Source organism: Leucoraja erinacea, chromosome 16 (assembly GCF_028641065.1).
Source record: "Leucoraja erinacea ecotype New England chromosome 16, Leri_hhj_1, whole genome shotgun sequence".
NCBI classification, from domain to species: Eukaryota; Metazoa; Chordata; class Chondrichthyes; order Rajiformes; family Rajidae; genus Leucoraja; species Leucoraja erinaceus.
The window spans coordinates 13,358,761-13,380,613 of NC_073392.1; positions in this window are offsets into that span (position 1 = coordinate 13,358,761).

Genomic DNA, 21,853 nt, shown 5'->3' on the forward strand with positions numbered 1-21,853 from the left:
GGTTCACAGTCGAGATTATGGGGCAGTGAACGAAGCGCTGTGATTAGCCACCGAGCGGAAGTGAGGGCCCCGGGAGAGAGAGAGAGGCGGCCCCAAGAGGGAGGGAAGGAGAGAGAGAGAGAGAGAGAGTTGTCCCCGAGAGGGGGAGGAGAGGAGAGAGAGAGAGAGGGGGGGGGGGGGGGGGGAGGGGATATATCCCCTACTTTTTAAGTTGGGGGATGGCCTGTATTATCCCCTGTTTTTGGAGGTCGAGCAACAACAAAAAAATTACAATTGTTCCGCCCTCCAACACCATCCCCCTGCTCGGTCTCTCCGCTCCCTCACCGCTTACCCCCGGGGCAGGTGATCAGTGAACACTCAGCCCCCCACTTTCAAAAATGTTCCGCGGCCCCTGTCAAATATATATGAGCAATACCATTAAAAGGATCCCTCAGTTATTTAGTGTTTGGAAGGTCAATATGATAAAAGCTGTCTCAGAAATTAAACTACATTAAGTACTTTCATAAACTTAGATTTGGTGATAGAAGTCAAAGCGTTCAGCAAACTTTGTATCTATTTCTATAGAAAATCTGCTTTTATTCACAGGAACTGTAATTGTGGTGAAACACGATGGACAAGTTAAATCCCTCTTTTAGAAATTGTGAAGGCCATGCAAGTATAATGCGATGTAATAATAATTGCAAAGCGATATCAGTAAAGCCTATTTGACTTAAAAATCTATTGCTCAGTTTACTGTGATGCACAAACTGATTCCTCATTCTATGAACTAAAGATGGAGCACAATCTGATCCTACTTAATATTTGGATTGATTGCTTGAAGGATAATAAACAATTTACTTTTTTCCACGCCAAGTACGAATGATCCGAAATGCTATTGACTATAAATTTGCAGAAAAGAACCATCAAAGGAGCCTGAGATAAAGACCAAAATGGACGTGCCTGGAAATTTGATCGCGCGTAAATGGGACTCAAATCTTGTGCTGCTTGGTTAACCCATTCCGATAAACGCCAGTCTAGGTCGGAAGCAGTATCCAATCATATTCTGCATGTAAATATCTCGAACCATAGAGCCAAGCAGCATGGAAACAGGCCTTTCGGCCCACCTTGTCCACACTGATCAAGTTGCCATTCTGTATGATATGCCATTTATTGTCACTATACATGTACAGTGAAACTGAAAGCTGCTCGTACTCAGTGCATACATACAATTTAGCACATAAAACAAGAAAACAGAAAAAACAAAAAACAGAAGGGAGATGGATGGGGGGGGAATAGGTGCACAAATTCTGCGGCGCTACATACATATATAAATATATACAGATGGAAGTCCGTGTTGGGCGGTGTAGTCAGTGCATGTGTGAATTTGAATTTATAGTAGATATAATTCTCGGAAAGCAACTATTCCTGAGTCTGTTTGTCCTGGATTTGATGCACCTATAGCGCCTTCCAGAGGGCAGCAGGTTGAACAGTCCAAACGCAGGATGGGAGCTGTCTTTGATGATCTTCTTTGCCCTGCTAAGGCAGCGGGAGGTGTAGATGTCCATCAGGGAGGGGAGAGGGCAGCCAATGATCCTCTGCGCTGTCCTAGTTACCCTCTGAAGCCTCTCCCTGTCTGCCATGGTGCAGCTGCCGTACCATGCTGTAATGCAGTATGTCAGCAGGCTCTCGATGGACGAGCGGTAGAAGGTCAGCAGCAGGTTAGAGTCCAGGTTGTGCTTCCTGAGGACCCTCAGGAAGTGCAGCCGCTGCTGAGCCTTCTTGATGACCGCTGTCGTGTTGTCCGTCCAGGAGATGTCAGCAGCGATATGGACGCCGAGAAACCGGAAGGTGTTGACCCTCTCCACACACTCGCCGTTGATGTGTAGGGGGGCTAAGTCGGTGCTGTGCCTCCTGAAGTCGACAATGAGCTCTTTTGTTTTCCTGGTGTTCAGAGCCAGATTGTTTTCTGAGCACCAGGTTGTCAACTTCAGGACTTCCTCTCTGTAGGCTGCCTCGTCTCCCTTCGAAATAAGTCCGACCACAGTAGTGTCGTCAGCAAATTTGACGATGCGGTTGTTGTTGTGGGCCGGACTACAGTCGTAGGTGTAGAGACAGTATAAGAGGGGGCTTAGCACACAGCCCTGTGGGGAACCGGTACTCAACCTGCGAGTGGAGGAGAGGTGGGGGCCGAGTCTCACAGTCTGGGGCCAGTTGGTGAGGAAATCCTTTATCCAAGCACATGTGACAGTGGGGAGGCCGAGAGTGACCAGTTTACCAATGAGAATGTCCGGAATGATTGTATTAAAGGCTGAACCACAAAGAGCATCCGGACGTAGCTCTGCCCCTGCTCCAGATGGCTCAGCAGAGAGTGGAGAGCTACGGTGATGGCGTCTTCTGTGGATCTGTTTTGGCGATAGGCGAATTGGTGGGGGTCGAGGTCTGGTGGTAGATAGTCCTTGATGTGCTGGAGGACCAACCTCTCGAAGCACTTCGTGATTACCGGAGTGAGGGCCACAGGACGGTAGTCATTAAGGCTGGTGATGGTAGACTTCTTCGGCACAGGGACAATTGTGGCTGATTTTAGGCAGGACGGAATAACTGCCTGGGTCAGGGAGAGGTTGAAAATTCTGGTGAAGATGGCAGTGAGCTGGTGGGCGCACGCTTTGAGCACCTTACCAGGGACTCCATCTGGGCCGGTAGCCTTCTTGGGGTTCACTGCCAGGAGCACCCGTCTGACATTGTGTTCCCTGACAGTGAGTGGAGTAGTACAGGAGCTAGGTGAGGGTGGAAACAGGGCTGTAGCAGGTGAGTGCTGCTGTTGTGATGTTTCAAAGCGGGAGAAGAAGCAATTTAGCTTTTCTGCCAGCGGCGCACTCAGGTCTTCTGACTTTGTGGCACAGCCTCTGTAGTTGGTAATGTCTTGTATGCCCCGCCATACCTCCCGTGTATGATGCCCATTTGCCTGTATTTAGCCCATATCGCTCTAAACACTTCCTATTCATATATCTGTACGAATACATTTTTAAAGTCATAATTGTATCTGCTTCTACAGCTTCTTCTGGCAGCCCATTCTAGAGTGTTTAAGAAGGAACTGCAGATGCTGGAAAATCGAATGTACACAAAAATGCTGGAGAAACTCAGCGGGTGCAGCAGCATCTATGGAGCGAAGGAAATAGGCAACGTTTCGGGCCAAGACCCTTCTTCAGGCTCATTCTAGATTTGGCCTACCTTCTGAATGCCATTATTGCGGCCGAGACTACTATTAAATCTCTCCCCTCTCACCTTAAGACTAGGGCCTCTAGTTTTAGAATCCTCTTTCATAGAAAAAAGACTGTGGGCTATTTCTCTACATTCTGTACTTAATCTGGGATTGTAGATATGTAGAACAATAATCTACTGAACTGTATGCAAAAAAAAAAGAATTTCACTGCACCTTGGTATATGTGACAATAAAGAACTGTTGAACCATTGACCAACGATGATGCAAATATCTCTGCAAGGGCTCCTGCACTTGGTCAGGCCCTGCAGGATTTATCCAATTTAATGCATTTTAAATCAGCCAGTACCTCCTCTTTTGGTAATTAGTATATAATCTTTTGTTCAGTAAAAATGGATGAGAAATATTCATTTAATATCTCTCCCATCTCGTCGCTCTGCATAAAGATGGTATTGTTCATCTTTAAAGACAACGATTATTTCCCGACCCATTCTTTTATTCTCCATATATCTGTAGAATATCATAGGATTTTCCTGCACTGTGCCTGTTAACTCCAGTTTATTTTCTCTTTTGCACTCCTAGTTGCTTTTTTGTGCATTCATGTACAGTTCCCATTTGGGATTCACTTGATCCCGACTATCTAAATCTGACATTCATTTGCTCCTTCTTTTTCTGACCAGTGCTTCAACATCTTGAAATAACCAGAGATCTTTAACCTTGACAGTCTTGCCCTTCACCCTAACAGGAACATGTTGACACTGTAGTCTTGCGATCTCATTTTTGGAAGCCATCCCCTTACCTACAAAGACACTCACCCAATTGATCTCTGCAAGTCCCACCCAAAGCCTCCAATATCGGCCTTGCATCAATTTAGTACTTTAAGTTGTGGACTAGTTATATCCTTCTCCATAATTCCTTTAATAATAAAATAATTATTGTCACTGGAGATATCATCAATCTCCATACACATTTGCTCCTCTGATTTCCATTGACTCTTGGACAGCCCCATCAAAGTGATCATTCCCTTCCCGATTATTTTCTACTCATATTGCCTCACTAAACGATTCCCCCTCAAGAATATCCTCACTAGCGCTGTAATGATGTCATCCCTGATGAAAAAGTAAACCCCTTCCTTCTCTCTTACCTGCATCTCTATCACAGAGGAATTGTAGTGGAGTGCAAGAACTATCTTCCTTTTCTCAGATTATTACTTCTAGAGAAGAAGTACAGGACTAAAGGCAGGAGGTGATCGCAGATCATTCCATGTCTAGATCTTCCTGGATCTTGGCGAATTGTGGAAAGAAATACTACAACCTTACAAGATCCATCACAATTAATGCTTTGACACCGTGATCTAAATTTCACCTGCTGTCTTGAAATAATGACAGCCGTTCACATGCATAATTCAATCGAGCAGCCATTTCTCAAGTTCACTTCTTCTATCCTTTACAAACTTTGCCCTTCCGAGCAATGCAAAGCTCAAAGCACACACCGCCCCAACAACCGTGTAATTGCAGCAATTTCTTATCAACTTCCCTCTTTGTCTAGCAGTATATAATAACTTGCAGCTGGCATCCATTGAAATCATTTTTGAAGGAGATCCCTTCCTGTACCTGGAAGGGATGATTCTCCTTCACCTGAGCTCTGGGATCACATGACTATCATGTCTGCTGGTGCTGAGAATGTATTAGTTGTGCCAAGTGCACATTGATCACTGGCCTTTCACTGCGCCTCTCTCCCTCATGGCTTTGAATGCCTTATTCATTGCTGCATGTCTGCTGGGTGCTTTTCAGAATACCATCATGCACTCACCACTCCCAATATCTTCTTTCTGTCCTTCAGAATGCAATACCTCAGAAAAGGATCCATTTAGTTACACAAGTCTTACCCTGCCACAGGAGCAGCACTTCACAGAGGACGATGAGTAAGTGAAGAAAGATCTATACTATTGTGCCATATGCCAGCATGCACTAGCTTAGATAGAATCATATTCAGGGTAGTACTGGTGCAACTAGGGGCATGTGTTTCATGTTAAGAGGCACATGGGATGAGTAGGTTACAGCTAAGTCGAATGATAGGGAAGTCTATGGTCCAGCTCCCTGAGGGAGAAGTTAGATATCGGGCCTGCCTGGAGTAGTTCAATGAGGTTTAAGAAGGAACTGCAGATGCTGGAAAATCGAAGATAGACTAAAATGCTGGAGAAACTCAGCGGGTGAAATGAGGATGATATTTTGGGTGCAGGGTGAGGAAAGCTGCCGAAGGTGTGTGTAGAAATCCCTGCCATATTGCCAACCTTCTTGATGAACTACAAGGGATATTAAGGAGCACAAGTGACTTGACCTCTCATGTCTTGTAAGAAATTATCTAGGGGAGGAAAGTGGCTGAGATTTTGTGTAAAAATCCCAGCCACGCTATCAACCTTCTTGATGAAATACAGGAGATATTGAGGAGCACAAGTGACTTGACCTCTCAGGTCTCGTAAAGAGTTACCTAGAGTGTTGCATGTTTCAATGACAAGCATAGTTGACTTTATCTTGGTGCTGTGACTCTTGGAAAAGGATGTTGCTTCTATTGAGGAACAGACAGAGGCCATCAAAGTCATCTGTTGCTCCTGTGTTCTTGGGCCACTCAATCAAATGATATGGATTTTCAGGAACAAAGAGCTGCCAAAAGCAGACTGATGTTCTATGAAGGAGCAGGGAGGTGACAATAGGAGGCAGACTACTGCTGCTGGAAGAAGACTGCTGCCAAGTAGAAGATAATTTTCTACGTTGGAATAGATTTGGAGGCATTAAAAGTGGCTGGTCAATTAAGGTAGGAGTGCTTTATCATCCTGCCGCAGCTACAGTGCAATGTACAGTGTAATAGAACCAGCAAACACATAGAAAACTATCACCCAAGGAAAAACATATGTTATTAGTTTGTTTCATCGTCAAGTCATTGTTTCCTCAGTCATCATTACTGTGAGGTTAATGTTCAATAAAATGTTTTATATACATCATTATAGCCGAACCATTTCATTGAAATGTGCATTGAAATGGAGAGTTAGTAGCTTAATAAAGATATCCTGCACACTACAATGCCCTGAGTCTGTGCAATCACAATGATGAATGTTTATTGAATGTGTTTTAACCAGACACTTCATGGAGGATGTTGTGTGGTTTAATGTGTCCAGGTTCTGGAAGAACCTCAGCATTTGCCTTCAAGAAGGAGATGGAGTTGTTACAGTGAGCTTTCGGGAATATTTGTACAAATTGATCGGTGTCGAGGAGGATAGTCATCACCTGTTTACTTACATTGCCTTCTCCGTTGGGTGTTTGTGTTCTAGTCAGATTAATCATGGGCTTCACAGCCTTCATGTGAAACTGACCTGTCATATGGCATTCTGAGAAGCCACACATAGACAACACATCATGAGATTTCAATGTTGATGGTGAAATAATCCTCCATAGTCATTCCAGAACAGTGTTTAGTTTAGTTTAGTTTAGTTTATTGTCGTGTGTACCAAGGTATAGTGAAAAGCTTTTTTGTTGCTAACCAGTCAGTGGAAACAGTCTCCATGGATTGTCACCTTGTTGTGGTGGAGAAGCTTGTGTGGTCCTGAGAGCGATGCTCCTGGTAGGGCCACCCATGGCTGTAAGGTCATGGCGAGGGGGAGGATTCTGACAAAGAGTAATCCAACCAAGATCTCAATGGTGGGACAGGGCGAGGACGATGGCTGACCTTAGTGGAGCGTCATAATGGCTGGGAAGGCGGATGAAGGCTGCTGCAGAAAAGGGTCTCCAGTCATCTTGGACTCCATGCCACTGGATCCTGACCCAGATTTGTCAAGGACCGTGTGGTGGCTGTCCGTGCACTAGTCTCCCCACGTGAAACAAAGTCACACACTGGCATCCTCCAACCCTAGAGACACCCATGGTCAGCCATGACTGAAGGGGGCCTAATAAGAGTCAGCGGAAAGACTATGCATGATTACAATCGAGCTGCCCACAGTGTAGAGATACATGATAAAAGGAATAACATTTAATACAAGATAAAATCCAGTAAAGTTCAATTAAAGAGAGTCCAAGAGTCTTCAATGAGGTAGATTGCAGCTCAGGACTGCTCTTTAGCTATTCATTGGATGGTTCAGTTGCGTTTTAATAGCTGGAACGAAACTGTCTCTGAATCTGGAGGAATTGTGAAGAAGAAGAATGAAGTGAATTACTTGTTGTGAAAGTCCGTTGATCCGTACACACATCTGTACCTGATGGGAGAGAGGAGAAGAGGGTATGACTGGGGGAGACTCCTCCTTAATTATGCTGGTGACCTTGTCAAGGCAGTGTAAGGCATCCATGGAGTAAATGGCAGGGAGGTTGGCTTGTGTGATGGTCTGGGCTTCGATCACAATTCTCTGCAATTTCTTGCGGTCTTGGATGGAGCAGTCCCCAAATCATGCTGTGATGCATCCCGGTGAAATACTTTCTCCAGCGGATCTGCAGATGATGGTGAGAGTTTCTGGGGACACGCCAAACAATACAAGCAACTGTAGAGGTTGTGCTCATGTTATACTGGGACACATCTTTAGACTATTTTCCCAATTCAAAATTAAATTATTAATTTGGACATGCAAGTGAAATCATGCAAAATGAATTCTCTACCACAAGCTCCCTCAGGCATCAGTGGTAATGACCGGATAATCCACTTTAGCAATTTAATTGAAGTATAAATATTGCTTAGGACATGAATATAAATTGCTTGCTCCTCCTTGAAATAGTGTTATTGAATCTTCCACGTCGTTCTGAGCTAGTAATTAGATATTGGTCTGACTGTGTAGCACTCATTCAGTGCTGCAAAGAAGCACAAAGTTAAATTTTCATAAGGCAGCACGGTGGAGCAATGGTGGAGCTGCTGCCTTACAGCGCCAGAGACCCAGGTTTGATCATGACTACAGATGCTTGCCTGTACGGAGTTTAGTGGGCCGAAGGGCCTGTTTCCGTGCTGTGCCTCTACTCTAAAAAACTAAAAAAGGGGAAAGAAGTCTTCCAATTATGCACAAAAACATGTTGCTTGTACATTTAATTGTTTTGTAATAACGTTAATGCAAAATGCATTTTATGCTTGGAAAACAGTGGCTGCTGAAGAAGTACAGAAGTGGCTTCTTTAATGCAGAAACTTTATCTCGATTGAAAAAAATATTTTTAAGTATAAGCTATAATTTTGCCAGTAAAGTGGTGGTGCAGATTTTGTTCCATGAAAGCCCCTTCTCTCGGTTTTGACAGACGTGATGAACTGCAACTTCCAATGTTAAGGGTCTGGAAGAAGCCCTAAAATCCACGGTTTACTACATGGGGCTTATAATACTCACCTTTTATTGGGCCAGGACTGAGCCAATGTACGATAGATGGATTACTGGTGTCAAAATAAAAGGATCAACGGACTTTCACAACAAGTAATTCACTTCATTCTTCTTCACAATCGACTTCCTCTCTACAAAGAGTTCCAGACTTAAAATGACACCAATGATCAATAAGGCATTTGAAAGTAGTTGTAATGCCACGAAGAATAAAGTATTTCAAGAGCACAGAAAGTTCCAGGGCTTGACTTAAGAATTCTACTGTCAGTAAACAACACAATAGTCATTGACTATGCTTTTATGCTGTGCCTGACCCATTTTGCAGCAAGGAAAACAAAGTAGCATCAAATGATACCATCGATGAGTTTATTTTTCGCTGAAAACCAGGCCAGAAGTTGACATTTTGGTTGATTATCACAAGGTTTATTTTCGACGGCTGAACATATATTTTTCAGGTGTGATTGTTGAACTAACACCGTAATCTCAATGCTTCTTTCAAGCAACAAATGTTGGGTCAAACCTTGCTGGATTTGATCCCTGCCACCCAGACTCATCTCCAGCATAGGCTGATGACAAAGGGCAAGATGAACTGAATCTGCAACTCTGGGTTAGTAAAATCAAAACAGTGACTTGGCCCAGACTGCACAACCCAGTAACGCAACTCCTCCAAAATGACCTGACATCTTTACACGGGAGGTAAGAATTTGAAGAGCTATTTCAACACTATAAAACACTGCTGCAAATAATTTGTTTGAATATTTTGAAAAATAAAAAAATGAAATAAAAATAACATTACCACACAGGAAAATTAAGAACATAAAAGAACACCCCCCACAACCCCCCACGCCCCCACCACCCCCGCATGCCCCCACAACCGTCACACCCCCACAAACCCACCCCCCACACGCCTACAACCGCCCCACCCCATGCCCCGCCACTGGCCCCCACATCCCCCTGCCCCCACAACCCCCCCATCCCCCACCCCACACCACCTCCTCCCCTCCAACCTCACACACACATCCGCCCGCCACCCACCCCACTTCCCTCCCCCCTCCCCTCCCCCCCCCTCCCATACATGAATAGGTGTGGGAGGGGATTAGGGGAAATGAGCCGTGCCTTGGATGAGTGGTGGAATATTGTGTTGGGGGAACGGGTGAGGGGTGGAATATTGCGTTTGGGAATGGGTTGCGTTGGGGGACCAGGCTTCCCGTGTGACTGGGACCCAACAGGTCCCAATTGGTCTAGTTAGCTATAAGGAGGTTTGGACAAAGTTGGAAAGTGTTTTTTTTTGGAAACGTTGGAGGGTGACTTGATAGAAGTAGTTAAAATTATGAGAGGCATAGATAGGGTGGACAATCAGACTTTTTTTCCCCAGAGTAGAAATGTCAAAGACTAGGAAGCATAGTTTTAAGCTGAGAGGGCGCAAAGTTGATAGGAAATGTGCAGGACTGGTTTTATTTTACATAGAGTGGTGGATGCCTTGAATGAGCTGCCGGGGGACGATGGTGGAGGCAAATACGATTGTGGCAATTAGAAGGCTTTTTGATAGGTGCATATGTAAGAAATGGAGGGATATGGATCAAGTGCACCACAGGAAATTATTTGACTTGGAAAATGTTTGGCACAACATTGCAGGCCAAAGGGCCTGTCCCAGTGCTGTTCTATGTTCGAGCACTAGGCCCCAAATTTCTTTCAATTGAGAAGCAAATATTGTGGAAGCTGGTAATCTATTTCCCGATTTTGTTTTAAATTCCCCTTTCATGCATTGGTTGCTTGTCACAACAGTGTATTTTGCATGAGAAAACACTGCAAAGTAGTTCTGACAGAGAACCTAATGCCATTAACATTTTATTGCCTGGCCAAGCTATCCTAGATACATAAAAGATTTTCTTGACCTCATAAATAACTCCAACCACTTGACCGGGTGACAGGCATCATTTTTTTTTCAATATTGCTACCTCTTCTTGCCCTGCAAATGTGCAAAAGATTTCTTTTCCTGAATATTTAGTCACCACAATAGAACACCGGATGTTTGCAATGAACCAGCAGTAATAGGATCAGACAATAGAACAGACAGAAGGAAATAATGCAAATGTATAAATCTTAAAAGCATGGAGTACCATAAAAAGGCAAACATATTGCAGGATTCTAACAGGTCTCAAGGTCAATCTTAAACGAATATATTGCTGGATCAATGCTGTACAATAGTAAAAAAATAGGATACATTGTGAGAGAAGTGTAACAGATACAATAGTTACATAAATATATATTCTTTAAGGGGCTGTTCCACTGTACGAGCTAATACAAGAGCCCTCCCGAGTTAAAAAAAAAAATCAAACTCGTGGTAAGCACGTGGAATGTACGTAGCGACAACGACGGAGCTCGGGACATCTCTTAGTGGCTCGTAACGCTAAGGGCTGGTACTCGGGAAACGCGGTAAGCTCGGGAAGACTCGTGAAGATTTTTCAACGTGTTGAAAAATATCCACGAGAGCCCCGAGTACCTACGAGCGGCTATTACCGTAATTCTCCGAGTTCGAATCAGGGGAAACTCAGGAGAACTCCTGAATTAGCTCATACAGTGGGACAGCCCCATAAGTTTTATGTTCAATAGTTTTGTCCCTACTCTCAAACATAAGCATGGCAAAATGTATCAGTCGGCAAATTCATGGCAATTATCATCCCGAGAACAATCTAAGTGGAACATCACCATGCCAGCAGAATAATTCCAAAAGCAGTGGTTAAAAATAGGATTTGGCTCTACATGTAAAAAGAACTCATTAAGCAAAGGTAGGCTTTGCTGAAAGTGGGGACTCGGAAACAGATCAGTCCTCAATGTTTGTCCTGCACATTCACTAGAACCACCGGCTCTTGCCTTGTCTCTTCATGAGCACTTCAGGCTTCAAATTAATTAGTTGTTACATCCTTTACATTCATGCCAACTCGCTTCAAACAGGCCCTTGTGTGCAATCTTCCATTACCTCACTTTCATCCTTCAATTAATTCATTGCATCAAAGACCATCTATTGATCTGTTTATTAAATTTATTTCATATATAGACCTCACTGAATAAGAATGGCAGCATTTCTTTTATCCTTAAAGGATATAATTACGTAAACTGTTGGTTCGTACAGGTGGATTTCACACTTGCATCTTAAATGTCGTCTACCTATGAAATTTGACATACTTTTTCTTATTTTCAATTCCAGATCACTTTCTAATATAAGAACATGATGTTTCATCATGGTAAATCAACTATGAGCCCTCGCTACAGTATTCTCAAAACACTGTTGTATATCAAAATAGGCGGCACAGTGCTTCATTGCACCAGCGAACCTGGTTCGATCCTGACCTCGGATGCTATCTGTGTCGATTTTGCACTTTGACTGCATGGGTCTCCTCTGGGTGTCATGGAGTCATACAACATGGAATCTTGTCCACATTAACCAAGATGCCCTAACTACATGTCCCACCTGCCCATGTTTGGCCTATATCCCTCTCCACCTTTCCAATCTATGTACCTGTCCAAATGACTTTTAAATGTTGTTATAGTACCTGATACGAACTGTTATTGACACGAAAAAAGGTAGAGGGGCAGGTCATGCAGAGAAAGCAGGGACTCTGCAGAGGGACTTGGACAGGTTGGAAGAGTGGGCAGAGAAGTGGCAGATGGAATATAGTGTCGCAAAGTGTGGAGTTATGCGTTTTGGCAGTAGAAATAAAGGCATAGACTATTTTCTAACTAGGGAGAGAATCCAGAAATCGGAGGTGCAAAGGGAATTGTGAGTGCTGGTGCAATACAAAAAGAGGGATGTAATGCGGAGGCTCTGTGAGGCACTGGTCAGGCCACATTTGGAGCATTGTGAGCAGTTTTGGGCACCTTATTTGAGGAAGGATATGCTGGTCCTGATGAGGGTCCAGAGGAGGTTCACATGAATGATCCCAAGAATCAGTGGGTTAACATATGATGAGTATTTGATGGCACTGGGCCTGCACTTGCTGAAATTTAGAAAAATGAGGGGCACCTCATTGAAATGTACCGAAGAGTGAAAGGCTTGGATAAAGTGGATGTGGAGAGGATGCTTCCAGTAGTGGGAGAGTCTAGGACTCAAAGTCATAACCTCAGAATTAAAGGATGTTCCTTTAGGAAGGCAGAGGAGGAATTTATTTAGTCGTGGTGTGGTGAATCTGTGGAATTCTTTGCCGCAGAAGGCTGTGGTGGCCATCTATGGATATTTTTTAAGGCAGTGATAGATAGAGGCTTGATTATTATGTGTGTTAGCGGTTATGGTGAGAAGGCAGGAGAATGGGGTTAGAAGGGAGAGATAGATCAGCCATGATTGAATGGTGGAGTAGACTTGATGGGCCGAATGGCCTAATTCTGCTCCTATCACATGACCTTATGACCTGCCTCAACTATTTCTTCTGGCAACTCATTCCATATACTCACCACCCCTCTGTGTGAAAAAGTTGCCCCTCAGGTTCCTATTAAATCTTTCCCTCCTTTCCTTGAAGGTATGACCTCTGCTTCTTGATTCCCTACTCTAAGTAAAAGTCTGTGCATTCACCTTATCTGTTCCCGATCTGTTATCTATCTAGAGTCCTTGCCTGCCAAATCTCTCCCTATATCTCAGATCCTCCTGGCAACATCCTCGTAAATCATATCTGCATAGGTGCTCCAGTTTCCTTTCAGATCCCAAAGACCAGTGCGGGTTTGTAGATTAATTGGCCTTTGCAATTTGTCCCTAGTACACAAGGAGTGAATGTTTAAATTGGATTACATAGAACTAGTATGGCAGGGTAATCAAGGGTCGGCATGGACTAGGTGGGCAGAAGGGCCTGTCCTCTAAATGCTGTATCTCTAAAACTAAAACTAACACAAACAGCTGGGGTAGCTCAACGGGTTGGGCAGTATTTATGGGAAAGATAATATTTGCAACTAAAGTGCAACTGCAATTATTAATCTGGATTTTGTACTTTGCAACGATAAATTCCACACAGGCATCTGGAATGCCCTGTTCCGATGAAATTTGCCAAACATTTTTTCTTATTTTTTGATTCCAGAAGAGTGCTTTTTAATGGATGAAGATGATGTTTCATTATGGTAAATCAGTTGTGAACCCTCTTTATTGTGTTCTCAAAACAATGCAATGCACATCAAAACAAACTGCCGGGGGAACTCAGTGGGTCGAGCAGAATCTCTGGGATGAGAGTAATTGGTAATGTATCAGTAGTTCCTCCTGCAGTCTGCTTTTTGCTCCAGATTCACCATCTGCCATCCCATCTGCTGGTGGGACATATGATACATATAAAATATGTATTATCTATAGTAATAGATTATACCCGTGATACCTGACGTTAGTTCACTGTGCTTTACCATTTTCCTGCATTTCACCCCTTCAGTCACCGACTGTGGGTGCCAGGTCAGGCTAGTTCCAGCCATTGGCAGGGCTGGGGCTTCAACCAGAAGCCTGTTCCTCATCAATGTGACTGACCATGACTGTCAGGAATCTATTGTACTATTGGGGTACCAACCCAAGTCTGATTTTGTCATCAGGCTTTCACCTTTCATCTAATAATTCCATCCAGATAATATCAAGAGCAGAATCAATACAATATATTTCCATCAATCGTCGACTAAAAATTAAATATGAAACTTTCCATATGAGTATTTCAACAGTAATGTATTTGTTTTGGTAAAAGAGAATTATTGGACCATTTAATGTGAATTATGTGGGATCAGGTTAAGTAACTATCTATTGATGAAAAAATAGAAATTGAATATTCTATACTGAAAGATAAAATATGACAATCACAACTGAAGGAAAGGCCAGGACTGAAATAAAGGAATAGTGAATGAACTGAGAAGTAAACAGCAGCAAGAGATGCTGCCTGACCGGCTGAGTTACTCCAACACTTTGTATCTCTGAGCATAGTGCATCAAAGAGCTGTCATATATCAATCAACTGTTGCAGGCTGAGAGGAGATAGCCAATTGTTTGCGTAAATGCAGTTTTATGTCAATTCATTACCGTCTGAATCCAAGCTCATTTCCCCTTTTCTTTACCTCCACCTGTACCAGACAGTCAAAACGCGCATTTTATTTATCAATGCTGAGATAGACCAGGTAGTATCATTAAGGATGATGGGCGCTTGGCACATTGACAGCTGTACTAATTGATAGAGTATTCTGTTGGGTAAACTGTGCGTGCTTTGTACTGTTGTGCCCAGCTATCCTCCTTGTCATTGATAATACATTACAAAGCCAGACCACAAAGATTGCCTTTTCAACTGGCTGGTTTGAATCCAATTTCCAAAGCAAAGTTCAGGACTAATTGGTGTTAACATTTATCTGTCAGATGGGGATTGAGAGGGAGTTCACAGAAAGCTGACATCGTAAGACTGAAATGCCACCCTCACATCTTAAGAGAAGATTTTTTTTTCTCTATGCAATCACAATTTCGGAAGGAGTACTAAAGAATTTGGAGTAAAGGCACATGTGAGAGGTTTTGATGATTTATGCAAGCAGGTTGTGTGCTCTTCGAAGTTCCACAGTCTATTTCCTGGCTGGCTATCCTCTACTGTAGCCCAGCAGCGCAGCTGATTCCTCCTGAGATGCCCTGGCATTTTCCAACGGTGAATCTGTTGCAGATTATATTTGGTGTAGGATCCACAAACCCATTAGTATAAATTCAGATTGTAGGGAAGAAAGTATAGGAAAAGAGTAAATCCTCAATTTTTATACGTGGTTTTCTTTGCCAACCATACATGAATTAGAGTGGAAGAGGTCATTCAAGCTTTGGAGATTGCTTTGTAATTCAGTTAACTGGTGATTATAACCTCAAATCTGGGGTGGGAGATTGCAACCTTCATGTGGTCCACCCTGTTTTGACGAATGCAATCAACCTGGCATGCACAAACAGAAGGTCAAACAGAACAAGTTGTCTTACAACTTTAGGCTGTGCACGCCATATGCAAGATGACGATAACCTCAAATTCACATTTCCACCTATCCCTTATAACCTTTCAACCCTATTGCCTATTAAGTACTTATCCCGCTCTTCCTTACAAAGTACTCAAGGATTCTGCATCCAATGCCCATGAAGAATGTTCCAAAGACTCAAAACCCTCTGAGAAAAAAAGGTTTCATCTTTTCTCTGACTTCAAATGATAACCCCTCAAGTTTAAACAATGATCTGATTTCTAGGTTCTCCTGTCAGGAACCATTTGCTCCAAAATTGTCAAAACTCTTCAAGATTTTACATACTCCAAGCATATCGCCTCCCACTCTTCCAAACTTCAGCAGATACAAGTTGAGCCGATCCAACATTTGCCCATTAGACAACATGCCGACCACAGTATCAGTCTGGTTCACTTTCTCTGACTTGATTCCATTGCACTTAAACTGCATATGCGGGAGCCTTGTGCAAAACACAAAGTGCTGAAGGAACTCAGTTTGTCAGGGAGTATCTGGGGAGGGACTGAACATGCATCATTTTGGGCCGGGATCCTACTTCAGATGGATTGGAATATTGAGAGAGGAGGAGAAATCTAAAAATCAAAGGTGGTGGGAGAGGAAAAAAAACCTGGGAAGTGATCGGTGAATACGGGCATGGAGCATTTTATTAGCAGATGGTTGGAGTAAGTGATAAAAGTGAGAGGTGATAAAAGTGAGAGGAGCACAGAGGAGGAGTGAAATGTAAACCTTGAGGGAGGGATATGGGTGGAAGGAAAGGGAGGAGGGAGAAGAGGGGGGAAAGGGAAATTGGAGATTTGGGGATGGAAAATTAGTGTACAAAGGGGAGGAAAGGAGTAGGGTAATCAGAGAGAGGAGAGGTAGGAGATGGTGGGAAAAATCAAACTCGTGGTAAGCACGTAGAATGTACGTAGCGGCAACGACGGTGCTCGGGACATCTCTTAGTGGCTCGTAACGCCAAGGGCTGGTACTCGGGAAACGCGGTAAGCTCGGGAATACTCGTGAAGATTTTTCAACGTGTTGAAAAATATCCACGAGAGCCCCGAGTACCTACAAGCGGCTATTACCATAATTCTCCGAGTTCGAATCAGGGGAAACTCGGGAGAACTCTTGAATTAGCTCATACAGTGGGACAGCCCCATAAGTCTTATGTTCAATAGTTTTGTCTCTACTCTCAAACATAAGCATGGCAAAATGTATTAGTTGGCAAATTCATGGCAATTATCATCCCGAGAACAATCTAAGTGGAACATCACCTTGCCAGCGGAATAATTCCAAAAGCAGTGGTTAAAAATGAGATTTGGCTCTACACGTAAAAATAACTCATTAAGCAAAGGTAGGCTTTGCTGAAAGTGGGGACTCGGAAACAGATCAGTCCTCAATGTTTGTCCTGCACCTTCACAAGAACCACCGGCTCTTGCCTTGTCTCTTCATGAGCACTTCGGGCTTCAAATTAATTAGTTGTTACATCCTTTACATTCATGCCAACTCGCTTCAAACAGGCCCTTGTGTGCAATCTTCCATTACCTCACTTTCATCCTTCAATTAATTCATTGCATCAAAGACCATCTATTGATCTGTTTATTAAATTTATTTCATATATAGACCTCACTGAATAAGAATGGCAGCATCCAGAGATGGTGGGAAAAATGTGAGAACACGATGGGGGCTGGGAGTACGGAGAAGAAAGTGTGGTAGAGGGGTTTAATAGAAGTTGGAGAATTCAATGTAAAGAAGGTGCAAGAATAGGAACACGATAAAGGAATGGGGCAAAATACATCAATTGGCACTATATTCATCTTGCACAATAGATTGTGGGATGGGTGAAAATGTTTGTTCAAAGGTATGTTGGGTGTGGCTATTCCATTGCTTATGGTGATCTCTGTGCTCTGATTGTAATGACTGCTCTCATAATGGTTGAGCAGGTGCTATAGACCTGCCCGGGAAGATAGACGGTCCCACCCCCACAAGTCTCGGGCAGATGTGGCTGGTCAGCCTGGGAAGGCAGTTCATCTAGGAGAGGGTCCCCCTCTACTACCTCACCATCCCTCTCTCCCCCCTCCACCGGGTAGATCTACCCGAGCCGAGAGCAGATTACTCTAGCGCGGGGACCCCTTAGGCGCGGTGCCCAATTGGGAGCAATTGGTCCAATTGGCTTAAGGTCGGCCCTGCAATCATGGAAAAGGCCCCAGGAGTAAGCCTCAAGAAAATCCGGAGTCAGAGCCCCTAAGGCAGTTTGGCGTTGTCTACAATCTCGCTCTGGCAGCTCCTGGTGCCAAACTGTAATGGCCCTGCTGTTCCTTTGGATTGATCAGCGACGTGGAGAGGGGGGATGTGCTGCATGGGAACAGCCTGTCCTCCATATGACATCGCCCAGGCTTGCATCCGACCGGGATGCATCATCCATGGTCAGTCATGACCGAGAGCAGCCTAGACAGCCTGACATAATGGGCAACATTGTCATGCCCATAGAGCTATTAATCACAGTTTGGCTCTTGACTGGTGTTTCTGCCATCATTTACAGCAAAGTTAATCTGGTAACCTGTACACTCTGGTTGATCAGCCCCATGTGCATGTGCAAGCCTGTGTGGTGTCTTGATGTGTTTTCTAGTATCAGTAGAACATTATTTATCCCAGGAGGGAAATTGAACATAGAGGCCGTTGTGGGTCATGTGAATAGGAGCAGGGAGTCACGAATAATGGAGACTGATATCGGGTGAAGAAAGGTGTAAAATCCAGATCAGTGGATGAGGATGGCAGAGTAGCTGCTGGAAGATGGCATTTGTCTTCAATAAATTTGACCGAGTGTGGGCTTTAAATAATTTTTAGTATTCATCTCCGACCTGGATGTAATACTCCTGATGTTGACTTCACCTGAGCTGCTTCCGCAGTCAATGTATTATAGACTTCAGTGGGCCTTCCTCTCTACTTCATGTATTAAGGCACCAAATTTACATCTGAAAATTAGAATGCTCACTCCATGCCTTATTCCTCCAGTGCTTCCAGCAAAGCCTTGAATGCTTTAAAATAACATCAAGCCATTCCTGTTGAAAAGGAATATCTCTTTCAGGAGTTTCAGTCAGAGATCCATTATCACTACTGAGCTGCTTTGCTTTGACATTTCACTCAAGACTTCATACCTCATTGTGTGGTGGTATATTTGTGATCTGAAGTACAGAGACCATTAAAGCCAAATAGAACAATTGGCTTGTATTTAGTGAGTATTAATGTTCCAGGATAATGGAGAAATAGGAGCGCACGGGACCTAACATCAGAATTTCTTTATTCTCAGATGCCCTTGAGCAGTGGTTCAGTTTTTAATGCAGTTATTTGATGCAAAACCATTGATTATTTCTCCTTGAGATTTCATTGTTCCACTGCAGATGCCTAAATTTATAATTCAAAGTTTTGAATAAGTGCGATACAGAGCTTCATTCATTCTGCCCCATGAATTTTGCAGCGACAGCAGCTCTGTAGAAAACAGCAAGGAAATGTAATGCTTTGATAGTGAAGCTCTGCATTCAATAAGCTAGACTAATAGTAACCAGAAAACAGTGTTGCATTTATGCAATAGCTTATATGTTCCTCTCAGGATTCTCCAAGTTGTTTGACAGCCAGTGAAATACTTAAGAAATTTGGTCCTCTGTTGTATGAAGTAAAATGCCACAAGCAATTTATGAAGAGCACGCATTCACGTTATAGTAATGTGATAACTCGCAGATAACATATTTGAACAATTCTGAGTGAAACATTATTATTTCCCAGTTCACCAGAACTAGAAACATAGAAACATAGAAAATAGGTGCAGAAGTAGGCCATTCGGCCCTTCGAGCCTGCACCGCAATTCGATATGATCATGGCTGATCATCCAACTCAGTATCCCATCCCTGCCTTCTCTCCATACCCCCTGATCCCTTTAGCCCCAAGGCCCACATCTAACTCCCTCTTGTCTTTTTTTTCGAAAACTTGCCATGGAAAATTCTCAGCCCCTCACCAGATACTGCCTGATCAGCTGAATTTCTCTGACATTCTGTGCCTTTTATCAATGCACTTATATCCTTTATAATAAGAACCCCAATTCTGTTCTAATTGACTTCTGGGTGTTCTGGGTTTATTTTTTAAACTGAAATTATGTTTTTATTTTATTGCCAGCTATTTAAGGTTTTGGAAAATCAGACATATTGAGAGACACTTACAGTCCTGAAAGATGGGACAATCAGAAAGAATGTGGGAAAACCATAAAAATGTGTCAAAGGTCTCCTTGGCTCGAGCCTTTCAATTCATCACTCAGTTACATTGCATAAAGTTCTGACATCACTGAAGACCATTTCACTGAAGATTTGCACTCAGTCCACTAATGCTTACTGGATCTCCTGGTTGCTGACCAATTTAACACCCCGTCCTTTCCCATACTGATCTTTCTACCCTGGGTCTCATCCATTGCCATAGCGAGGCCACTTGTAAACTGGAGTAACAGCACCTCATATTCTACTTGGGTAGCTTACACCTTTTTCTCCCCCATTCCCTCCACTGCACCCCACCTGCACTCACACCTATTTTTCTCCTCCCCCTCCCCCTTCCCTCCTTTCTCTGATTCCACTATTCGCAACTCTTCAGTTTGTTTGTCTCACATCTTTTGTTCCAATCTCTGGCGTTTTTTCCCACCATCTGGCTACCACCACCTCTCCTGTGTCCACCTATTACTAGCCATGCTTTGCCCTGCCTCTCTTATCTTACAGCTTTTTTTCCCTCACCAACCTTACAATCAGCCTGAAGAACAGTCCCAACCCGATATGTCACCTTTCTATGTTCTCCAGAAATGATGCTTAACCTGCTAAATTACTCCAGCATATTGTCTCTTTTCACCAAAGATCTTGTTATTTATCACTGGCAGAGTCTGGGCATCCATTATCATCCAGATTTAGTTTAGCAAGGTTAATCCCAGGTGTTAGGGCCAAGGCAGTACAACCTATACCATTAATTTCTATAAATAATCAATTTTTACTGACTAACACTGATCAATTAGATCCTATGTTGAAATCCTGCTCACTAAACATCTTTTGAGGTAACTGCATATTTTCCACAGGGTATAGTCTTTCAAAGCGTGTGTACAACCATGCAATGCAATTTAAAATCACAACTTAAATAATGTTATTGAACCCTTAAACAGTCTTTTCCAGCACTATTGACAAAGGACTATGAATTGTGTTCAACTCCAGCACAGTACTCAGCTGGCCAAAGGTAGTAGACAAGATACACTTTTATTTTTGTTCTCAATGCCACCTTTTCTCCCTAGTTAGTGATCTTAACAAATATTTTTTTAAGTAGACAACAATATACTGGTATGAATACAAATTATGCCCATCTTCAACTAGAGAACAGTCCTGACCTACCATCTACCTCATTGGAGTCACTCGGACTATCTTTAATTGGACTTTACTGGACATTATTTTATAGTAAATATAATTTCTTTTTCCTGTATCTGTACACTGTGGATGGCTTGATTGTAATGATGTATAGTCTTTCCGCTGACTGGATAGCACGCAACAATAAGGTTTTTCACTGTGCCTCGGTATACATGACAACAAACTAATCTTAAGTAAAGCAATTAAAAATGAAGCTACATACGTGAACAATTTGTTTCCATCAATATACCCTCTTCTTTTGTTTTGATTTTGTGACTAAATCACTTCTAATCACTTAAACTACAAACTAAAAAAGTATAAAATCAAATAATAATTTTAAACATTTGAAAATCTAGCTTTTAATAATTTTGGAGATGCCAATCGTATATTACAAACAATCACAAAAAAATCACTAATCTCAACGATAAACTGGCACCAAGCTTGAAGCGCTGGTGGTGAGTGTTATGAAGATCACTCATCTCAATGAACCAGGTTCCAGTTGAAAGCTATGACAGGAATAATATAAAAGCCAAGATCAAAACATCCCCATAAATGTTAGAGCATGTTATTCGTTAAACCAAACAAAGATGGTGTTGGGAATTCAGGCTGAACAAGACAGCGTTTATAAATTCTCTTGATCAATAGTTAAAATGCCAGTGAGAGGTCAGAGCTCCTCAAATGGTACCCACTGGTGTGCGGAATGTCGATCAGGAGCGGGAATACCTTGTAGCTCTCCTGAACAGAATTGCTTTCACCTTATGACTTAATTCTTATTGGCATTAGTGATCTTTTTGTATGAACACTGTAACTGGATTAGGGAAGAAGATATTCCCATGTAGTCTCATGTGTCATATTCTCCCTCTTTTCAGCTTTTTTGTTGCTGGCACACCAGTGGCAGCATACCAAACCATAGGAAATCCATGAACAAGCATCCAAGATCAGC